At 36.1% G+C, this 13,863-nt stretch overlaps 1 protein-coding gene across 1 annotated transcript in view; it reads right to left on the bottom strand.

The window, feature by feature from the left end:
• lrrc4ca (leucine rich repeat containing 4C, genome duplicate a) overlaps positions 1-12,962 on the bottom strand; it is a 173,041-nt gene extending 160,079 nt beyond the window's left edge. Inside the window, exon 1 of the mRNA XM_043228689.1 lies at positions 12,774-12,962. The gene's annotated coding sequence lies outside the window, so the exon portion shown is untranslated. The remainder of the gene's footprint in view (positions 1-12,773) is intronic.
• Positions 12,963-13,863: the final 901 nt, after the last annotated feature.

The following is a 13,863-nucleotide window of genomic DNA, read 5'->3' on the forward strand; positions in this document are numbered from 1 at the left end:
ATTTTCAGTCAAAGGAAGGTCAAGAAGGTGTGGTTTAGTCAAGAGAAACGCTGTTAGATAACCAAAAGACTGCGAGAAGCACTGTCTGTCCTTTTCTTATTAGTCCTACCTTTCATTCAGCGCAGTGGGACGCCATTTCTGGCTCAGAGAGCTCGAACTCCCCTAAGGACACCCTGCTCTGCAAATTCGGTGTGGAAATGGGTACAGATTAGAGCATTATTAGTCAAGCCTTTAACTTCATCTTGTGAGCGCGCACATACACATGCGCGTTTGCCCTTCAATAATCTCCACAGCTCGGTAGGAGCGAGAAGAGGCAGGTACCTGGCGATACCATATTAATTATGTTTAGTGATACATCAACTATTCCAATTGAGCACTGTCATGTTGCAATTATTCATTCACTTTTCTCTCAGGAGACTGCGGGAAAGAGAAAAACAGGAACTCTTAAAATATGCTTAGTTGACGGGCATCTCAGTTATATTTCACTGAAAACGGTTTGGGGGGGTGAACATTTATTAAATGCATTTAATAATAAATCCTAATATTCTTTTTACGTTTCAGTACAGCCTCTGATGTACGAAAACGGTTTTAATAAGTTGCAAATTGATTTCAGAGGCAGCCTAATTAAAACTAATAACTATAAAGGAATAAATAAATACATTGTCAACAACCTGGTGTCTTAGTTATTGGAATGGGTATTTTTAATATAATTTTTTTTTGTTTAATTTCGCATTTACAATTACTTTTAATGACAATATGAGTGTGAGAAAATATATATGGTGTTAAAAATAAACGATAAAGCGGATGATAATGCTATTCTTTGTTTTCATTCGATGAAAGGAAAGACTGCGTTTAATTGAAAAGTAACATATCGATATATTATATTTTTAGCTTTAATGTTTATTATTGTGTGGTAATCACAATTAAATCATGATCATGATACAGCTGAGCCTCTCTCACCTTATTGCTTACATATCTTTCTAATAATCACTTCTACTGTATTTTCAATAGGAACGAGACCCAGCGGCCGTCTACAGACCGTTCTTTTCCAAACGGATGTCGTACAGCTTCCGTAAATCCTGATTGATGGTTCTTTTGACGGCTTTCACCGCTGATGAGTCACCGGGATGTCACGAAGGAACCGGACAGGAAATGAAGCGGTGACAGCCAATGTGGGATTCGTCTGTTCAGACACTGGATTAAAAGCTTTGACCAACTCTTCAGCGTTTGTGATGTCCATCTTGTTCGTTCTCTGGACAGTATCGCAATATCCCTTTCAAATGTGTCCTCTGGAAGCTCTCATCTTCCGACTCTCAAAAAAAGTCGGCCTAGCTCTTCAGCGGCTCTTGAGGGCTTCGGTAGAGCACAAGGTAGCACATTAAACGTTGCTAAGCTAGTCTTGGTGAAGAAAAAACCTCTAAGTTTCGTATTTATCATACCTTAAAACCACTGTGCTGTTTAGTCAGAGCTTCTTACACACAAAGAAAATCATAAATCAAGTTAGCTAACTATGATATTTCTCACCCGCTAGGGCTAGTAAACACAAATGTCTTATGCTTCAGGAAGTAAACACAAGGTTGCTTGTTTCCAATTGCCCAAGAGAGAATATTTCACGGCCTTGTACGAAATATCACTTAAGGTAACCATTTTTACGGTTCGTTCAGTATGATGGCAGAAATTTCTCGCCACGCTTGGTCTGGTTTTTGCTGCTAATCTAATGGCAGATTTGTTCGCTGACCTTGCTAACAATCTCCAAGGTGTTGTAAGTTTACAAACAGTTATGTGAACATGATTTGTGGGGTTTGCAACAACATGTCACACTTTTCTACAGTTTCAGAGGAAGACTTCTGCTTGGATTCATGGTTCGTCAGGGAAGAGACTGATGGAGCCAAAAAAAACCCATTGAATAAAGGTCATTAGGAAATGTTGGCAACGGGGTCTCATTAACGAGACTTTTAGTAAGTAAGTCAAGTTCAATATGTTGATTACTTGAAAAATTCATCAATTATTTTTTAATGAAAGCAGGGTCACAATGAGGTACTTACGTTATAATTGATGTTATACGTTTAAAATAAGTTGAAATAACGTTAAAAATAGCGAAAGTGGATTTGGACTCGCTCTGAGTGCACCTGCGCCATTACGATTGGTTAAAATAGGGCTCAGTATTTTTTGGGAGGGGGAGGGATTTGAGATGTTCATGTATTACCATAATGATTTTTTTAGCAAGTTAATTATCCCTTAGATGCAAAACTACTTATTTGTCGGCATATTGTTTATTATTATGTTTATTTGTTCGTGTTTTTGTGATTTGGTGGTGGTACTTTGAACTAGAGTGTTTATGATTAATAATTAATAAAAGTTCTATTTAATAGTACCACCACTAAATAAGAATTTTGCATCTTAGAGAAAATGTACTTGGCTAAAATGGCTAGAAAAGGATAAATCTTTATCATTAATCTTCGGTTCCATATCATATATATAATATAGCGTAGTCTTAAATTGCTTGCTAGCATTTTCTGTAAATAAGTACATTCTAAATAAACTATTCACAACTCAAATAAAAGAGAGGTTTTGACAGTATTAATTGCTAAAATGATACGTTTACGAACGTAATTTTTCGATTTTTAAATACTCCAAAAACTGGCAGCGTTCTAGGCGGAAATCCTTCGCCACAACTTTGTTTTTAGCTTTTAAATGAATTAATGTTTTTTGTAATAATCAAGATTATGCCACACGTGTTGTCTCAGCCTACAATCCAGGCAGTGAACGCTATTTTTAATTATCAATACCAAAATTGAAAAATCAAAACGTAGATGTATATGAATAATCGTAATACTTGAGTGATAGGCCGACTGAAAAAACATGACAGTTAGTCACTTTAGATTTGAACGTTAATAAGAACTTACGAGTAACTTAAAGCAGCTTCGCTTTATTTTTCTCTAATTAATCAGGCATCAGTGAGCAAGAGTTTAATATGACTTGTCAAGGCGCCATGAAACGTTTATGGTTCTGTAGTTTTAAAGGTACACTGTTTATGCTTTCATAAAAGCTCTCCGGAAATCAAAATAACAACAGAGGAAAGCTCGGTTTGTCAAGAGCTGCTGGTCTGAATTTTAAGATGAAAAAAGGAAGTTTTGGGGCTCACTTAGCAGGGAGCGTTCGCTCGTGTAGCCTGACATAAATAATTCCCTCTGAAGGGGGGCAAGAGCGTTTTCCCCGTATCTCCGCAGATACCCGCCTCTAACAGCTTCCCGTGTAACGTCAATGCATTTCGCTTTGCTGCGTTTTTGTGCTCGCAATAACAACCAACAGTTCGCTTATTTATTCACTTTCAAGAAATAAACAAATAACGAATCAAGCCCGCTGCGTCTAAAAGAATATCAGGATATGGAAAAAGACTCGGCTAAGCACGGATAGAGTTATCCCGAGCCCTAATTGGGACGGACTTGGTAAACAATAACAGATATAATTGGACGTGACATAGGGCAATTGCTCGCGGCCTCAAAATCTTGACACATAATCTCCTGTTTGTCAACTTTACTTGTTTCATTTAATTGACGCGTGGTAAATTCTTAATTATTTGGTTGCAGACAAGGTAATTATGAATATTAACGAATCGGCTCGTGAGACAACCTTTACCGGACGCAGATAACGGGACTTCCAAGAAGAGCGTCCTCGGATGCTTGTTTTCTCTCCACGCTGTTATTGTTTTTCTCCTGTTTTTGTTTTGGAATCTCAGGGGTCAGCGGTATTTTGTCCAGGTCACTGATTGCATGAGGTCTGGAGTGAGTCCCATCGATTGAAACCTCTGCCACTTTAGAGTGTTTTAACCGTAAACTCGCAAACCCACCGCGGTCTGAAAAGGCCAAAGCCTCTGCGAGCGTGCAGATAAAAAGCGAGCGAACATGAAAAAAAAGCAGACTGTATACGGTATCTGAAGTCAATAGATATATTTATATATTTTCCTGTGAGGAAGTAAGGCCTCATCATAAAGATAGGCAGTGTCATTTTGGAGAGGGAAAGTTTTCGATCTTTGACGGCTGTGGTGTGATTTCTTTTCAAGGTGGAAAGCACCGTTTTCCCGCCGACTATTCAATTATTGCCTGAAAGGTCTCCCGGAGACCGCAGAGGCAGTTCAAATATTTATTCATTAACGGTTGCATTCATTTCTCATTTACTTTTTTCACTGATTTATTTGTTTGTTTCGTGCTACGGCTTAAGAGAGCAAACTATCATACGCGCCCTTGTTTTTAAAGGTTATCTATACATTTACTCTTGTTATAAATACATTTTAGTTTAAAATGATTTAAGCCGAAATGCATGCAATTGCTGTACAGCACAGCCTCAAGGACTATTGCTTGTTTAAAAAAAAGTTGTGAATGCTAAATAGTTACATTTTAAATGAATATTACTTTAAAATTTATTAATTCAAGAAATTGGTGGAGAAACTATTTTTATTAGTGAATTTCACAATTACAAAGAAACAGATTTAATTACATTTGAAAGTAGACAAAGTAAAATAATGTTTCCTTTATTTATGCAATTTTTTATTTTATAAAAAAAATTTTTCAAGAAGTAATTTTACTGTGAAAAGAGATATTTGCTAAAATGCAACATTATTTCAAATATTAATTAGAAAATTAGCAAATAAAATTATATTTTAAATATAGCTATGAGTGAATGTCATAGAAATTTTACTAAATATTTGCATACATGAATAACAATAATTATTGTTATTATTGTTGTAGTTGTTATAGAATTTCACCAAGTGGTTTATGTGAAACAAAGATACTAAACAACTAAACAATTTAATCAAATAAAATATTACTTCTAAAATTAAGTAAATATAATAAAAATATATATAAATTAAATTAATTTTCATTTAGAATATACATATTCTGACTTAAACACTTCCCTAAATCAGAATTTAGGTAGAAATTCCAAAAAGAAACAGAACAGAAAGGATTTTACCACATTGCTTTTATTTATTAGCTATGGGCATTTATCACAGTCTTTAGTCTTGGTTATACCTCGCAAAAGACCATTTATTTTTGAACGGTCCCTCGAATAATTAAAGACCAGCGTTTTAAAGATGCGTACACACACACACACATACGCACGGGTCACAGGCGTGATCCTGATCCGATGGGGAGATCTGACCTCAACAGTCCCAGACCTGACACTGGGGGATCACACCCGTGTTCGGCACCATCTTCTTCCTCTATTTATAGTTTACACAATTAACCAGAAGAGACCTTCATTAGCCCGTGTTCAGTCTGCAAGACCTGCCCTGGCTTGCTGAACAGGTGTTCCTTAATAATCACGGCCCCCGTCTGCCAGATACATCAGCGCTGAGAGTTTCTTCTTCTCTGTTTCAATCTGTTCCAACTCTTCGTGCTGCGTTACGCTTCACAGCATTAAACAAACTTCTGATTACCAGATGTACCGGATACCGGGTTTGTCAAGATTGTGTTGCAGCAGCATGTTAGTCGGTTTGTTAGATTCTTAAACAAATTACGGCATCCTAATGTATTGACTCTCAGCTGAGGTAATGCAACGCTGCTCTGATTCCAGGATAGAGATAGAAAACCTTTAGGAAATCGCTGAGATGCCTTTTTTAGCTTAATTTGTTGGATGTGTTCCTACTCTTATTGACAGCTCGGAAAGCAGAGAGAGTTTACGTTGTAAAAAAAAAAGTTAAAAAGCTTGTTTTTTATCAACGTAATATTGCAAAAATGTTCTTCTGACGTTGTTTGCGCGCAAGAACCTCATTGCCATGTCCGGGTTGGTGATAAAGGCCCATCGCCAAACTCTTCTGTCAAGTGCATTTTTCACAGTAATGTTTTACTTCGGTGAAAGAAAGAGGGACGTAAATTATATACCAGACTCTGGCGTTGTCTTTTTGTTTTCATAATGATTTGTCAGACTGGTGATATCAAGCCAGACTTATTCAATATTCTTAAATGCATTTTAGCACAGAGAGCATATAAAAAATTATAAATGCAAAATCAACCATTGTTGCCTTTGGCTCTGAGATCCCTTTTGAATCAACAATAACTGCTCTTTCGGTCAGTCTGAGAGACATCTGGATTCAAAGAATTGTTTTTATTAATTTCCATTTATCTCTGTAATATAGAGTATGTACTAATAATATACATTGTATGGGCCAAGTGGATTTTTAATGCCAAACAAATCAGATGACTATTTTCTATATTTAATACGATCTTTTTCCCTTTCATTTCATCAACGAGGAAACAAAAATTGGGTGGGATTTGATTTTAATCATCAGGAATTCATTTGATAATGAAAACTAGACGTTACATATCGGAATAGACTCAAGCTAGCTAAATCAATGCATAACTGTAAGATTCAAGATGTTTTTTTCTCATTCTTTGTAATAACATCCACTAATGAATAATTCACAGTAAGAAAAAAAAGTACATTATGAAAGTAAAAGGGTCAATTTTTTTTTTTTTTTTTATTTCATCTGGACTTTTAAGCCCAAATTCATTTTTTATTCATTGCATAAAGCTCGGCTCCAACCCTGATGTATTTTCTGATCATTTTCCCTCATAAATCTATGATGACTTATACTCCTGAAGTCTTGGTCAACACTTGCCCTAAAGGAATCTATTTCATTTCTAATCAAAACACCAACTGCCCCTCTCTGAAGATGGAAAATGTGCTGTTTACAGCAGCGATATCGAAGGCATAACCGTGCGTGATAATCTGAACTATTACTACAGGGAAACAACACAAACTATGTTAAAATCGTCCCTCTGGCTAATACGCAAGGCCTGGGCAGAGAGATGTGATGTTAATGGGTATGACAGCGACAGGCTTCAGCGCACCAGCATGTAAATCTCCCTACAGCCCCCACGAATGCACAATCAGCATTTTACCGCAAGTTCTGTGATCTGATATGAGGAACCGAGAGCTTCCATTAGCCCACACTGTACTGCTGAGGAAGCTCTCTGTTTATCACGTTATGTAATTGTAAGAAATCTGTTAGCACAATACATTTACAACCTTCACATCACGGCGACAATCAACATGGCTGCTGCCAAGATGCTTTCAATTACGGCCTGAAAATCTCATCAAACACGAAAGCGCACTGAACAGAAATTGGACAAAATAATGTGTTAATGCAAACTCAGTTTAAATTGAGTTGGCTTATGGGTTTTCGGTAAGCTTGCATTTTACGTAAATTGAAAACTGCAGTAAACGCTGGACATCTGCGTTAAAAAATAATAAATAATTAATGGGTTAACGCAGTTAAAACCAAAACAAATGTAAAATTTCCTAAAAAAACAAACACTAAAAAGTGAAATTAAATTGAAATCAAAAATATGAAAATAAAATCTAACTTAAAACATTAACAAGTATCTCCAAAAAATAAATAAATAAATAAATTATATTATATATATATATATAAGATAGTTTTCAATGCATACTTTTTCATTTTAGTTAGCTTTATCTACTATAAGTAAAACTGGAACTAATAATATACAGTAAAACTCATTTAAAACACAAGGACACAATTAACACAAACACAATTACTAAAATTTTCATCATAGCAAAAAAAAATCTCTGTGATACTAAAACAGCACTAAATTACGTTAAAGGAACACTCCACTTTTTTGGAAATTCATTCTCCAACTTAAGGTAAAGTTTTTTTTAATTCATTCAGCTGATAATTCAGCTGTACTTTAGTCTCCCAAAGTAAAAACACAAAGTAAAAAACACAAGTTCAAAGACTTTGCCGTTTGACCTCAGTAAAATCTGAGCACAACATACAGTAAACAGTAGCGTTAAAAATGTAATGAGTGTGAAAACACGCTGTTCGTTCATCAAAGGGCAAGAAGGGGTCGGAGAAGGCCCGGGAAAGAACTGCAAACAGTGCAGGATGAACAACATTGAAAATTTTAATCAGTTCCAATTAAGAGATGCAAGGCACCCAGTGTCTCAGGCCTTTGAGGAAGAGAGATACTCCCAGCAAAAGACCATGTTTTGATGTCATTACTTTAAAAGGCAGATCTCAAAGGCATCAGGGAGGGTAGTTCATGAAGCAGCCTGAAGGCGTTTTTAATCTGACCCCCCTGGGCATCTCCAATTGCATGGAAAAACAATTATTTTCATCCCTTCCTGCCAGGCGTGTGGATTTGCTTTAATTATGAGCCGTAGTTGTTTATTTCTAGCTAGAGTTTTAACTGATTTGTTTGAAAGCTGTACGCGAAGAAAAGCCAATACACACTGCTAATATTTCATTTTCATTTACAGAGTGTTTTGAATAATGGTTGGTTTTAGATTAATGTCAACTTTTAGGCAACGCCTTATAAATCATATTCTGAGTTATTATTCACTCAATGTTTTTTCAACTCCTCGGCTGTGCAAATATATGCAGCATTTCTGATTAACGCACGATCGCTCACCCAAAAATGAGATCGTTCACTCTCAATCGAACCTAGGCGTTGTGTTCCAGTTATATTAAAACACGCCCTGCAAAGGTTTATAATTGCAGTCGATAGGGTTGAGGTTTTGAAGCCCAAAAAAGTGCATCCACCTCTGAAGGCCACGGCGATGCAACCCGATTGAGTCTCATAAGCTGCAACATTTAAGCGGCAAAATTATCCTCTGGGAAACCATAGCATGTTTTTGAGCAACTAAAGGAACATACTCCACCATCCCCCAAATGCACCAATGACAGACTCAATCAGCCAATATGGCGGGTTTGGAAATAGAGCTGTCACCGTTTGACAGGGATATGGTTACGTTGAGACACTAATAAGACAAGTGTGCGTTTCACAGATGGACACACACACACACACACACACTTGTACACAAACACACAAGCTACAGATGGTCCCAGGTACACACTTTGCCCTAGAAAGGACAAATCTTCTATCCAGGCGAAGGGTTTTATTAAACAGGTCAGTGTGACTGATGTTTTAATAGACTTAAAGGGACAGCTCACCCCCCAAAAATTCATTCTTATTTAATCATTTGCCTGTCGTTCTAACGAACAACAAGCAAGTGATTGTTCTGTGAAAATAATAAATCAATCAATCAATCAGTCAGTAAATGAATTAATCCATCAAATATATTAAAGAATATTCTAGCTGTTTATATAATGAAAAGCAAATCAAAACATAAATGCGATTCATATGAATCATGCCAAACATCCTAACTCGTCTAAAGCCAAATTATATATTTATTTTAATTTATTAAGATTTAGGTTATTTTGCTTTTTTGGTGAGTTCATGGAAGCAGCATTGTCTGATTTGTTCGTCATGTGAATGATAATCGCTTCTGAAATGTGCGAATCACAGGACACGAATCATTTTGATCGCATTCATAATACTTAAATGGGTTATAGTGGTGTGCATGATTTTCTAAATGTTACCCCAGGTAAAAAAACGAGTACACTTCCATAATGTAATTAAAGCGCTCTATTTTCGCGCACTAATTTTGTACTTAGTATACTAAAAATATTTTTTTAGTACTTCTTAAGATAAACTTAAGATCAAGTGTACTTGAATGTACTCAACTGCGCTGTTTTGAGACACCCCCGATATGAACTAAAATGCACTTTTAACACACATTTGTTTTTAAAAATGTATTTAGTGTACTATTGCATGAAATATGGTTTCGAGTGCGCTACAAGTGATAACTAAATACACTTAAAAACAAAAAATAGTGTGTTAAATGTGCATTTTAGTTCATATTCGTGGTGTCTCAAAATAGCACAGTTGAGTACTAAAGAAGTACTAAAGATAAATTTTTAGTATATTAAGTACAGAAATAGAGCACTTTATTTACATTATAGAAAGTGTACTTGTTTTTTACCTGGGACCTTTTCGTTTCCACAAAAGACAAAAAGTGGATAGATTCCGGGGAGTTAATAAATAAGAGATTTTCATGTTTGGGTGAACCACCGCTTTGAGCCATCTATTATTTTTTTCTTTATATATTTATTAACTGTGAAATGCCAACAAATACTTGATTGTTGGCCTTCCACGGTGATCGTTGTGATTTTTTAAAAAACACGCTTTCAAAAGAATCACTTCATGAGTAATATGCAAAGTAACTATTCATGTTTTGTTTTTTTTCTTGGCAGGCGTTATATTCAAACGTATTTATATAATTACTTTGCCAAAGCTGGAGCACAAGACAAAGTTATATATATTACCAAAAGGGAAAAAAATGCATGTTTTTCTGTCGTATCTTATATCCAACCGACTATTTGCATATGTACAGTACAACACCTAGGGGCTAAATATATCGCAATATGAGCTGTACTACATCTGACGACCTCCTGTCTGCGATCTACTATACACACAGAGGAGCAGGAGTTTACCTCCACATTCATTTTCATAACAATGTCAGTTATTACGCTGTCAATCACAGTGGTGTCATGGGTTTTGTGATACACTGAGCTGTGCAGCGCACTGAACATCATAACTCACTGAGAAGGCTGTCACATCCCTAATTGCATTAAGACGGGATGAGCACTTCTACTAACAACATAATCAAGACAACTGTCTCAGCGCTCCTCTGAGGACCACCGGGGAGACGAGAGGAGATCGACTCCGTCTTTGGGTGAAACCGTTAAACCCAGTCGAGAGCGAGAAAATGTCGAGTTACAAGACTAGAAATGTCTAGTCTGTTGTCGGCGAAGCCTGTTGCCGGTTTTATTACAAATGCGATGAATTTGCGAGGCCTTGAGTGGAAAGCTAGAACTCCGGGCAAAGAACAAATCACAAATGAAAACGCTTATTCATATCTCAATTGTTCGCTTTTGACAGCAGCGCGATTAAATAGAGAGAAAATGGAAACTTTTTTTTTCCCTTCGAGATGCCATTAATCTCGCAGATGCCTTCTCAAAAATGCCTTCAACACACATTTCGCATCAAATTTTTAAGAAAACGTCTTATCTGAGGCATCAATAATAATGTAATATTTAAATGTGCGCAAATGAGATTTTAGATCTGCATCAGAGAGAGAAAAAAAGAAAGATTATAAAAGAAAAACTTCTTTATTGAATAATTATTTTCCATTATTTTATGAATATATATATATATATATATATATATATATATATATATATATATATATATTATAAATACATTTCTAAAATGTGCTGACATTAATAATGTCATATTTAAATTAGTGCTATTAATGTATATATAAATACAAACACATGTAGATATTTAAGAAAATATGTTTATATAAATATTTAATATATGATGTAAAAGATCAGAATATGAATATCTATAAAAGTAAATATTTGAAATAATATATACACGGTGCACATACATATACAGCATAAACAAAAAAATGATAAATGATCATTTTTTTGAAAGCTCTAATTTAAATGTACACTAATGCGATTTACAACTTATATCAAACATGTAGGAAATAATACACTTATTAAATAATAAAAATATTTCTAAAATGAATCGAAATATTTTAGATTATTTAATAATTTTATAAATAATAAGAATAAATGTCTGTAATTACATACATAAATATTCACATAGGAGATTTGAGATCTGTCTAAAAGAAAAAAGACTATTATATTTAAAATCAATTATAAAATATTACAATGTTGTCAGTTATTACTGCCTGTCTGTACAGACCCACAAATAGGTCTATTACATCAAATTGAAATATATAAATATCTATAATATAATATACTAAATTATATCATAAATACATATTTTACCAAATTGACAGTCGCTACTTTGGGTTGGCCTGAACACAGACATTGGACATTGATTTTGCAGAGTGTTTTGGAAGGTAGGGCTCAAGAGATTCACTTCTCTCTGATGTCTGAACACAGTCTTGCTTTTGAAGCCGTTAAAACTGCATTTTTGAGATTATATGAATTAGTGCCTGAGGCTAATCTGCAGAAGTTTCCAAACTTGATGAAACCTGAAGACCAAACGAATGCAGAGTTTGTAGAGTTTTATTCCCACCTGGACACTTGTGCCCCAATCACCACAGGAAGTGACTCATCACATCAAAGTTCAGCAGATTTCAGTCTCAGATCAGCTGCCACATACTGGGAAGTTACTTGCCCTGTAGCTCAAACAAAGGTCATGGGTTCGATTCCCAGTAAATGCATTTGATAAAATGTATTATTTCGATATAGTAACATTTCAGATAAAACGCTCTGCATAAAATGCACGATTGGACAAGCTATGTAGCATATGGCCGTTATTCAATAAATCGTCTGTTTAAATGAGCAGAATGCTATCCTTTCCCATAAAAATAGATAAGAAAATTGAGGTCTTACTAATAATTTTGATTTCTTGGTACACCATTTCTTTTATTGTGCCCAAAGTGCTTTCTGAGGTCAACGGACGAACAAATATTAGACAAATGCATGTCATTCATAGTATTGCCACAGAAAAGATGTCTTTAATGACTGAGTTTGAGAGACACTTTTGTGAGCCTACAAAGAGGCAATTCTTACTTATAGCCTGTTTTCAAATGCTGTTGAAAGTGTTTATGTTTCTGGTAGCAATCGGTGCTAACTATACCAAGGTCATGGGTTTGATATCAAAGGAGCACACATAACTTCTGAATCACTACGGATAAAAGTGTCGATTGCAGTCATGCAATACTTGAATAGCCAAACGAAACAATAATAAAATCAAAAATAAAACAAGCTAAAGTTTTCGTTGCTCACAAATGAGCTAAAAGATCCAACAACTGAAATGCACAATGATTTAAATGCGCCATAAAAGTCTTTTCAGCAAGTTACTCACCAATGATGAAGTCAGTCTAATGACATCCTGGATTCCAGTTATTTCATTCTGCCCGGCGCTCGCAAATGACACAAAATTGCCTGTTTGACCTTGCAATTTCCCGGGACATTATCACAAAAGTAGTTTCACTTCAGTGCACAGATACGAATAAAAAAACGCAGTTTCCAAAATCCAGTTTTTCGGCAAAAAAAAAAAAAAAAAAAAAACAGCTTCCTTTTATTCGAACCCAGATGTAATTTGAACTTTTCTTTCAGCCTTAAGAGGGCAGAAGTTCAGGGCCGCATGTTCTGTGAACGTAATGACTCACTCGATTCTCCTCCCTCACCTGTGGAACGAATCAGAGATGCCGCATGTTGTTTGGCGCGAGTCTTTCCTTGAAGTGCCGCTGAGAAGACCTTGACTGCAGATTTGGAAAGCGTACGTCCATAAGCCGAAGCGCTGAGGATGCCGTTCGCAGCTCTCTCGTTTTAGTGTGTGTTCATGCACGCGACAGTGTGTGAGTGTGCACTTGCCCGTGTTCCCTCGTCTACAAAAGCCTGTTCTGTTACAGCATTCTGCTGCATCACATTTAGGTTCATCTCTCTCTCTCTCTTTCTCTCCTTACCTCCCTCCTCACTATCATCACTCTCAGCCTCCCTTCCTCGTTCAGTCACACGTGAGGAGGCGCGCTGTACGGCCGGAATACAAATAAGCTGTTTAGTCTGAAACCCTTAAAGACGCAATTGTCTCCCTTCGCCTCTGACACGTTCAGATGCTCCCCTCTGTGAATGGACGCCTCTCTCATATCTCTTTATCTGAGGGACGTGGGTCTCTTTTCTCGGTCACCCTCACCTGGTCGTGAACATCTCTAGATTGCTCTGCCACTCAACGGGATTTCAAATGAGGTCATTTGGTAGACCATTGCAGACAGACCGCTTGGTGGTAGTTGGCGAAGAAAACCTTTGCGGTCACTGTGTTTTTGAAACGTTGAAGAGGAGATTTGTGTCTCTCAGGATACACGTTTAGAGCATAAAGTCACAATCATGAGGTGCAAAGTAATTTTTGGGGTATAAAAAAACATATATAGTAGGGCTGCACAATATATTGCATG

Source organism: Puntigrus tetrazona, chromosome 25 (assembly GCF_018831695.1).
Source record: "Puntigrus tetrazona isolate hp1 chromosome 25, ASM1883169v1, whole genome shotgun sequence".
In the NCBI taxonomy this organism is placed as follows: Eukaryota; Metazoa; Chordata; class Actinopteri; order Cypriniformes; family Cyprinidae; genus Puntigrus; species Puntigrus tetrazona.